The sequence below is a fragment of the Talpa occidentalis genome, unplaced genomic scaffold (genome assembly GCF_014898055.3).
Source record: "Talpa occidentalis isolate TD23 unplaced genomic scaffold, MPIMG_talOcc4v2.1 talOcc4.2, whole genome shotgun sequence".
Lineage (NCBI taxonomy): Eukaryota > Metazoa > Chordata > Mammalia > Eulipotyphla > Talpidae > Talpa > Talpa occidentalis.
In genome coordinates, this window is record NW_023602073.1 from 30,571,157 (window position 1) to 30,580,897 (window position 9,741).

Here is a 9,741-nt window from a genome sequence, read left to right on the forward strand (position 1 = left end):
GTGATTTTTTTTTTGTAATTTTTTTACAGCTAATGAAGCAATATTGACACAATTACCAAACTCTTTGCTTAATTTCATTAGTTCTTCCTAATGTACATTTTATGTTCCATAATCCAAATTGCCTCATTCAGTTACAGCCAGTTCTCTTCGATGTGCCTCTTGCTGACTGTTTTTCTGACTTTGCTTGTTTTTATAACGTTGACATTGGTGAGGAGTGATATTTTGGAGAAGTGTTGGGTTCACAGTTGGGGTTCTTGTGTCATGTCTGAGAAAAGTTTCACCAGATTCCCCCTTTCACATACACAGACAGTTTCCCCACAAGACAGAGACTTTTAGTCTCTGCCAAAGAGAAGTTTTATTATTTCTTTTTTTTTTAAAAAAAAAAAGGGAAAGAGTCAGAACCCTGCTACCCTCCTCCACCCACTGAGTAGGCTCTCTCCGACCAACGGAAAGGAGGGAAAAAAAAAACCCAGCAAGAACAAACCACAGATCAAGTGGGACACTGAGTAGAGAGGAACTATTTCAGGCACCACATCCCACAAATGGGAACTGTGGAGAACGGTGAAGAAATCACCACAGACGTGATCGAGTGGCTCCGGGCGCCATCAGAGGAAGACAAGGACTCCTCGGTGACCTACAAATAGCCTAAGGCCAGCCAAGAACCACTGGGAAAAAGGAAAGGTCAGCAAGGACAGGTCTCTGGTGCCACCTCATGACCAGAACAAAATCACCAACTAACTGATTCCCTGTTGGAACTAAGTAAATACAGAGGGAGGGAACTGTAAGGGACAGTGCCCAGCAACACAGCATCAACACTCTGGTGGAGTTTTGGTCTACCAGTGCTAGCCTCAGTCTGGTGAACAGTTTCCGACACCCCTAAAGGAGCACTCCAAAGAGATGCTCGCCAACACTAGTGGCACAATGTCCCAAAGCATAGAACTAAATAGAAAGCAAACAACAGGGAGAAGAAAACATAAATAACCAAGCAGGCCTGCAGGAGAAGGACACACCACAAAAAAGAAATACAGTCACCAGAGCTCAACAATGACATGGAAGAACTTCTCGACCTATCAGATAGAGAATTAATACTCATCATGATCAAAAAACAAAGAAAAATGAAAAAAATGATTTGAGACAAATAATCACTGAAGAATAAAATTGAGACCTTAAAAAAGGAAAGAAAAGAAACACAGGAGATTAAAATATTACTAGAGGAGATAAAGAACTCTGGGAAAAGCAATGAAAACAGAATTGATGAAATGGAAAAATGGATCAGTACTATCGAAGGTACAGAAGTAAAAAGAGTCAAAAGAAAAGAGATAGAAGAGCAAATAAAGAAGTATGAAGATACTCTTACACAATTATCAGACTCCATGAAGAGAGGAAACATAAGAGTTATAGGCATTCTAGAAGGTGAGGAGACAAAGGAACAGAGAAATTATTCAAGGAGACAATTGAAGAAAACTTCCCAAGTATGAAAAAGGAGATGAACATAGACATACAAGAAGCAAGAAGAACTCCCAATTACCACAATGAAAAGAAAACAACAGCAAGACACCAAATAGTAAAGCTTGCAAGAGTCCAAGACAAGGAAAAAATAATAAAACAGGCAAGGGGAAGAAAAAGATAACTTTAAAGGGAAAACCCATCAGGTTAACTTCAGACTTCCCCAAAGAAACATTACGGACAAGAAGAGAATAGAGTAACATATTCAGCAAACTTCAACACAGCAAATGCCAACCAAGAATACTTTACCCAGCAAAGCTCTCCTTCCTCTACAAAGAAAAAATGTGGGCCTTCTCAGACAAACAGAAACTCCAGAAATTCATTACAACTAAACCCCCACTCCAAAAAAATTCTACAAGTCCTAAAGCCAAAACCAACAGAGGAATGAACAAGAAGAACAAAACAAAGCCAGGAATAAAATCACAAAAAAGACAAACAAAATGGCAAATACAGATGCCAACATATCAATATTAACTCTAAATGTAAATGGATTAAACTCATCAATAAAAAGAGAGAGTAGCAGGCTGGATTAAAAAAAAAATCCAACTTCTGCTGTCTCCAGGAAACAAATTTTACCACAAAAGATAAACATAGACTGAAAGTAAAAGATTGGAAAACAATCCTACAAGCAAATGGAACAAAAAAGAAGGCAGGAACAGCCATACTTATCAGTTGAAATAGACTTCAAATTAAAAAAAAGGTAAAAAGATACATAGACAGACACTACATTATGATCAAGGGGACAATACATCAGGAAGATATAACACTCATCAACATGTACTCACCAAATGAAGGGGCACCAAAATATATTAGACAATTATTATCAGTTCTGAAAACAGACATGAAAGAAAATACATATATAGTGGGATACTTCAACACCTCACTCTCACCAATGGACAGATCAATGAGACAAAAAACAAAGACTATAACCCTAAATAAAGACACAGAACTCATGGACTTGACAGACACTTATAGGAAACTGCACCCAAAGAAATCTGAGTACACATTTTTCTCAAGTATACATGTAACATTCTCCAGAATTGATCATACTGGGCCACAAGACAAACATCTACAGATACATGAAGATCAAAATCATTCCAACTATCTTCTCTGATCATAAAGGCGTCAAGCTAGAAATAAATCATGAAAAGAAAACAAGGAACACTGCCACTTCATGGAGATTGAAATCCACACTATTGGAAGACCACTGGACAAATGAGGGGGTCAAAGAAGAAATTAAAAAATACTTTGAGTTGAACGACAAGGAGGACATCACTTTTCAGAATGTATGGGATGCAGCAAAAGCAGTAATAAGAGGAAAATATATAGCAATCCAGGCTCACATCAAGAAACAAGAAAGAATTCAAAGAAACAACCTAATCTCACATCTTAAAGAGCTAGAAAAAGAACAACAAAAAAACCCTAAAGCCAGTAGAAGAAAGGAAATAATAAAAATCAAAGCAGAAATAAACAAATTGGAAATTAAAAAAAAACTATCCAAAAGATCAATGAAACCTAAAGTTGGTTCTTTGAAAAAATAAAATAGACAAAACTCTAGCCAGGCTCACAAAATAAAAAATGTCAAAACACATATAAATATGATTATAAATGAAAGAGGAGAAATCACAACAGACTCAGTAGAAATCAAAGAATAATCAGAGATTACAGTGAACACTTATATGCAAACAAATTCAACAACCTAGAAGAGATGGACAAATTCCTTGAATGATATAATCATCCAAAGCTGGACAAAGAAGAAATAGAACAACTAAACAGACCAATTACAAGCAGTGAAATTGAGGCAGTGATCAAAGCACTCCCCCAAAACAAAAGCCCAGGCCCAGACGGTTTCACAAATGAATTCCACCAAAAAATAAGCAGTGAATTAGTACCTATCTTACACAAACTGTTTCAAGAAATTGAAAAAGAAGGAATACTACCAAACATGTTCTACAAAGCCAACATTACAATAATACCAAAACCAAACAAAGACAGCACAAAAAAAGAAAATCCTTGCCAACAGAATCCAACAATGCATCAAAGAAATAATACCCCACAATCAAGTGGGATTCATCCCAGGGACACAAGGATGGTTCAACATATGAAAATTGGTAAGTGTAATCCAACACATCAAGAAAAAGAAAATAAAAACCGTATGATCATATCAATAGATGCTGAGAAAGCATTTGACAAAGTCCAACATCCATTTATGATGAAGGCCCTTGAAATTCTTGGGAAAGAAGGAACATACCTTAACATGATAAAAGCCATATACAACAAACCCACTGTCAATATTATTCTCAATGGAGAAAAGCTGAAGGCCTTTCCTTTAAGATCAGAAACAAGACAAGGATGTCCTCTCTCACCACTGCTCTTCAATATAATACTGGAGTTCCTAGCCAGGGCAATAGGACAAGAGAAAGAGATACAAGGAAATCCAAATAGGAAAGAAGAAGTAAAACTATCACTATTTGCAGACAATATGATAGTATACAGAGAGACCCTAAAAACTCCACAGAAAAACTGCTTAAAATAATCAACCAGTTCAGTAAAGTAGCAGGATACAAAATCAACACAGAAACATCAGTGTCCTTCCTATACACAATCAATCTGAAGAAGAAATCAAGAACACCATCCCTTTTATAATTGAAAGAAAAAAAATCAAATATTTGGGGATAAACCTAACAAAAGAGGTGAAAGACCTATACAAAGAAAATTATAAAACACTGTTAAAAGAAATTGAAGAAGATACAAAGAAATGGAAAGACAGTCTCTGCTCAGGGATTGGAAGAATTAACATTATTAAAATGGCCATCCTCCCAAAAGCAATATAAAGATTCCATGCTATTCCAACAAAAATCTCAATGACATTCTTCAAAGAAATAGAACAAATACTGATGAAATTTATATGGAACCACAAAAAACCTCTAATAGCCAAAGCCCTACTGATGAAAACAAAGGAGAAAGGAGGCATCACACTTCCAAACTTCAACCTATACTACAAAGCCATAATAATTAAAAAAAAATTGGTATTGGAACAAAAACAGACACACAGACCAATGGAACTGAATAGAGAGCCCAGAAATAAAGCCACACTTTCACGAACAACTAATCTTTGACAAAGGAGCAAAGAATATGCAATGGAACACGGACAGTTTGTTCAATAAATGGTGCTGGGAAAACTGGACCTCCACATGTAAAAAAATGAAACTAGAACACTACCTCTCACTCTGCACAAAAATCAACTCAAAATAGATAAAAGAACTGGACATAAGATCTGAAATCATAAAATATATAGAAGAAAATATAGGTAAAACACTGCAAGAAATACATCTCAGAAATATCTTTGAAGACTCATCACTCAAAGCAGTGATAGTGAAAACAAAGATAAACACCTGGGATTACATCAAACTGAAAAGCTTCTGTACAGCCAAAGAGACATTAACCAAAATAGGGAGACACCCCAGTGATTGGGAAAACATCTTTGCACTCCATTCAACTGATAAGGGACTGATCACAAATTTATACAAAGAACTCACACGGCTCAACAAAAACAAAAAAAATTAACAATCCGGTCAAGAAACAGACAGAAGAACTTAAAAGACATTTCTGCAAAGAGGAAATGCAAATGGCCAACAGGCACATGAAAAAACATTCAACATCCTTATAATCAAGGAAATGCAAATCAAATCCACACTGACATACCACCTTACACCAGTTAGAATGGCACATATCAAAAAAAAACCAACAACATCTGTTGGCGAGGATGTGGTAAAAAGGGAACTACCCTGCTGGTGGGAGTGCAAACTGGTCCAACCACTATGGAAAGCTGTCTGGAGTTTCCTCAGTCTACTAAAAATGGAGCTACCATACAACCCGGAAATTCCACTACCAGGGAATCTACCCAAAGGAAACAAAAACATTGATTCAAAAGAACACCTGTACACCTATGTTTATTGCAGTACTCTTTACAATGGGTAAAACCAGAAACAACCCAAATGCCCAAAAACAGATGACTGGATCAAGAAGATGTGGTATATACATAAAATGGAATATTATTCAGCAATCAAAAAAGATAAACTCATGCCATTTGCAGCAATGTGGATGGAGCTAGAAGGAATTACGCTCAGTGAAATAAGACAGAAGGAAAAAGGAAAATATAGGATGGTTTTACTTATAACAGGAATATAGGGGAGCCTAATAAGACATCAGTGTAAAAAAAATAATAGCAATACAAAAGACAACAAAACAAAAACAAACAATTATAAATCAGAGACATACTGCAGGAGAGGAGGAGGAAGAGGCATCAGAGGGAAGGAGGGAGGAGCACAGGGGACTGTGGTGATGGTGCACAGGTGCCTTGGGGAAGGAAATTCTGTGGAGACTCAAACTGAAGGGATGGGGGAAGCAAATCAACTGGACACTTACCCATCTCCCATGGGCCCTTGGCAGCAGACACTTTGCTAGGTGGCAAGGTGAGATGTGGCAACTGAGGGAACAGTTGGCTCTGAAAGGTCTGGAGCCTGGAGGGGTGGCCTTTGAGACTGATTTGTAGAGGTGGGCAGTATTCATCCCCGTGGAGAGTGGGGGACATGGGAGTCCCAGGCAGACAGTGGGTGCAGGAGATGATCAGGATCCGGAGCCCAGAGAGCGCTTGGCAAGAAGGTAAGGTGCCTGGGTGCCCTGGGCTGGAGATGACCTCGTCCCGATGTGGAAGGGGACACCGAGCTCTGGGTCTCCAACTGCATTGGGTGGCATCTCATTGTTTCGTCTGTCCAGTCCCATCAGAACATGGAGGTGACCGGCTCACTCCAAATGGAGCAGCACACCAAGAGCGAGCTGGCCACGAAACTCGGCCAGCTGCGGGAGAAGCTGACAGAGCTAAAGGAGCTGGTAAGTCCTGTGCCAGCTGGGAAGGGCTCGGAGGCTCTGGGAGGAGGTCCTTAGGCCAGGACATAAGTAGCTCCAACTCAGGGCTGGGGGGCACTGGTGACCCTGCAGTCCTGCCAGGTCCGTGACCACCTGTGCCCAGGGTCTGACATGGAGTGGTGGGTTCCCCGGGACTGCAGGTCACCTGCCCTGCTGGAGGTTGAGCCACTAGGGGAGAGACGAGGAGACGTGGAGACATCCTGGTTCCAGACTTGGCTCCAGGGTTGCGCTTCACTGAATGGGGCTGAGCCTCAGCATCCTTCACTTCAGAGAGCACTGGAAAGCAGTTCTGCTGCAGTTGAAGGAAGGGGCCCGGGCAGGTGGCAAAGTCCCACAGTGCCTGTCCCCCCCATTTGTGGGTGCAGATCTGGAGTTGCCTCAGTGGTCTCCACTCTGTTGCTCCACCACAAGTCGTTGAGACAGTTGCTGCTCAGAACTGCCCTTTTCTGCATGCTTCCTGGGTTATGGCAGACCAATCAGGTGGAAGCTATGAGCTGATTGGTGCTAAGTGGTCCAGTCAGCCAAGGATGAAAATGGTCCAGGGCCTCCCTGGTGGCCTAGGGGTTAAATCTCGGCACCCATCATCACTACTGCCTGAGTTTGATCCCTGGCTGGGATCTGCCCCACAGGGCACAGCAGACCTCTCCTGCCTTGCCGGCTGCTCCCCTCCCCAGTGTGTTTCAGTCAGTCTGTCTGTTCTGCTCACTCTACACCTCTGGCCAATACCCCAGTTATTCTGCACAAAAAAGAAAAATGGTCCAATCAGACTTGATGTTGGGACACCCTGAAGAGTGATATAAGCCAGGGTTAGAGGGAGCTTAGGGCTCTGTTCCAACCTCCAAAGAAAGAAGGGGAAGACTCTGTTCCAGGCCTCTGAAGAAAGGAGGGCCAGAAGCTGAAAGAAGACAAGCAGCATCCAGTAGCCAACCTCTGTGGGAGGAAGAGAGGATGAAGACCTCTGTCAGAGACTGGCCTCCAGTCCTGTGCCTGACATCACCGGAAAGGAGCACCAAGGCTCCGGGCCTCATGTCTGAAAGAGCTGTTTGTTGTTGGTGTTGTCCAGCAACTCACAAAGAACGTTTTAACACTTTGTGTCTCTGACATCAGCTGGGATCCCAACTGAAAAGGTAGTCACAGGGCATGAATGGGATGCCAGGATAGGCCGCAGTGGCACCCACCTGCCCAGGCTCTAAGACAAGAGAGCTGCCAAAATGCCCAAAGCCAAAACCAAGGCTGGAGCAATACAGACCCCATACGATAGGGGCCTACAGGTTAGAGCCTATGGAAGGATAGTGCCCGGTAGGGGACTCATCACTGTGGTTCTCAACCATGTGCACAATTGCAAGAGACTTCAGCCTCTGTAAACAACCACCTTGGGGTTTATTTTACAAATGGGAAATGGAGCTTACTGTAGCCACAAGTGGTGTCTACCTCAGCCAGGTACTTCCACCAGAAGTACAAGTAGGGTTCCAATCCCCTGTCACCAGGAGTGCTGAGCAGCACTGGTCAGTAGTGATGGTCACTACTGGTCTCCCTGAGGTAGTGTCTAGCAGAGGCAGCTGGGTTCCAATGACAATTTGGAGGCCAACTGCCACCTGCCCTCAACCCACCCCGCGTCCTCCCTGCAGGTGGAGGAGAAATATCAAGAGGCTCAGGAGCTGCAGCAGCAGCGGAACCACTACCTTAGTCACCTTCAGCAGTACATGGCCGCCTACCAGCAGCTTGTGGCCACCTACCAGCAGCTGGCCAACGAGAAGGACGTCCTGCAGAAGCCAGTGCTGCTTAACACCCAGCTTGGCGACTGGATGCAGCACGAAGAAGAGCAGGGCAAGATGGAGGTCGAGTTGGCCCAAGAGCTGCTGGAAACACAAGTAGGGCAGTTGGAGTGCCAGACACCCTGTGGCCGCCCGAGCAGGAAGACCTGTGAGCAGCATCCCTTCTCACTCTTTCCTGCCGGCCCCACTGAACCTCATGGCTTGGACTGGAGAAAGTGAGTGGGACTCCAGCAGAGGAGGGGTTTGCAATAGTGGAAGCCACCCTTAGGACAACTTGGATCCTTCTCCTTTGGGGACTTGCTGGTGCAGGGTTGCACAGAGAGGAGGGGCAGAGCTTGCTGGCTTTCAGGGATGCTTCAGAACCCAGGTGTTCTTTGAGGCCCTCTGTCTGCCCAACAACTAAATGGACTGAGCAGTGAGGAGGAGGAGGAAGAGGAGAACAAGGGTCCCCTGCCAAAGCTAAGCATCCCTGACGACCTAGACAGCCGCGAGGCCATGGTGAGCTCGGCCCCAGAGCCCCTTCCCTGCCCCACCTTCCCCTCCACCCTTCTCTTTGTTTCCCTCCCTTTGATTAAACTTCCCCCCACCTCTGCTGGGACCAGTGGGCAGACACCAACACCATCCTCGAATCTCAGGTGTGCCAAGAGGCCCTGAGAGGTGTGCCTCCAGCCCCCTGCCCGACCCTCAGGGACACCCTGTTCCTCTGGCCCACAGATGACATTTGTAACGCGGCCTTGGCCAGTGCTGAGGAAGAGTGGCGTGGCTACGCGGGCAGCTCAAGGAGCAAAAGATGCTCTGCCAGTTCCTGGCTCAGCAGACAGCTCCATGGGACCAGGATCCCGAGAGATGGAGGCTCCAGCCCGCCACCTGGGGGGAGAGTGTGCCTGGGGAGACCCACCAGACCCTTCAGGGAGCCATGGAGAACTGCAGGTAGAGTGTGTGTAAGGCAGGAAGAATGGCCACAGGGCAGGTTTTCTGATCCAGCAGACCAGGTACAGGAGAAGTGAGTCCTGGAAGCCTCAGTGACTTTTGCAAGCTTTTTATTGGGATTTACCGGATACATGGCAGGCAGGGGTGCTGGGTGGGTCAGGAGGCAGACAGGCCTCCCAGCCCCCAGCAAGTCTTCACTCTTCTGGGCTCTCCGGTGTGTCTCTGTTGGTCTCTGCTGCTCTGCTGTCTTGGTTCTGCTTCTGCTTCTTCTGCTGCTGCTGGCCATCCCCGTGACGCCGCCCTTAAAAGCCCAGTCTTGGGCCTCACCAGTGGCGCAGCGGTTGAGCACTGGGTTCCGAATCTGCCTGCAGCCTCCGCAGGGCTGGTTCTATCCCCGGCTGCTCCCCGGCCACCAGAGGAGGGTCCTGCATGGCGCACAGACCTCTCCTGCCGCCCGCTGCTCCCCTCAACAGTTGTACTTCGGTCCTTCTGCCTACTTGCTCCTGCTCTGGCTCTGGTGAATTCTCTCACCTCCCGCGCTTCTGACTGTACCAGTGTTTATATGAATAAATAAATAGGTAAATCTTTAAAAAAAAAAAAG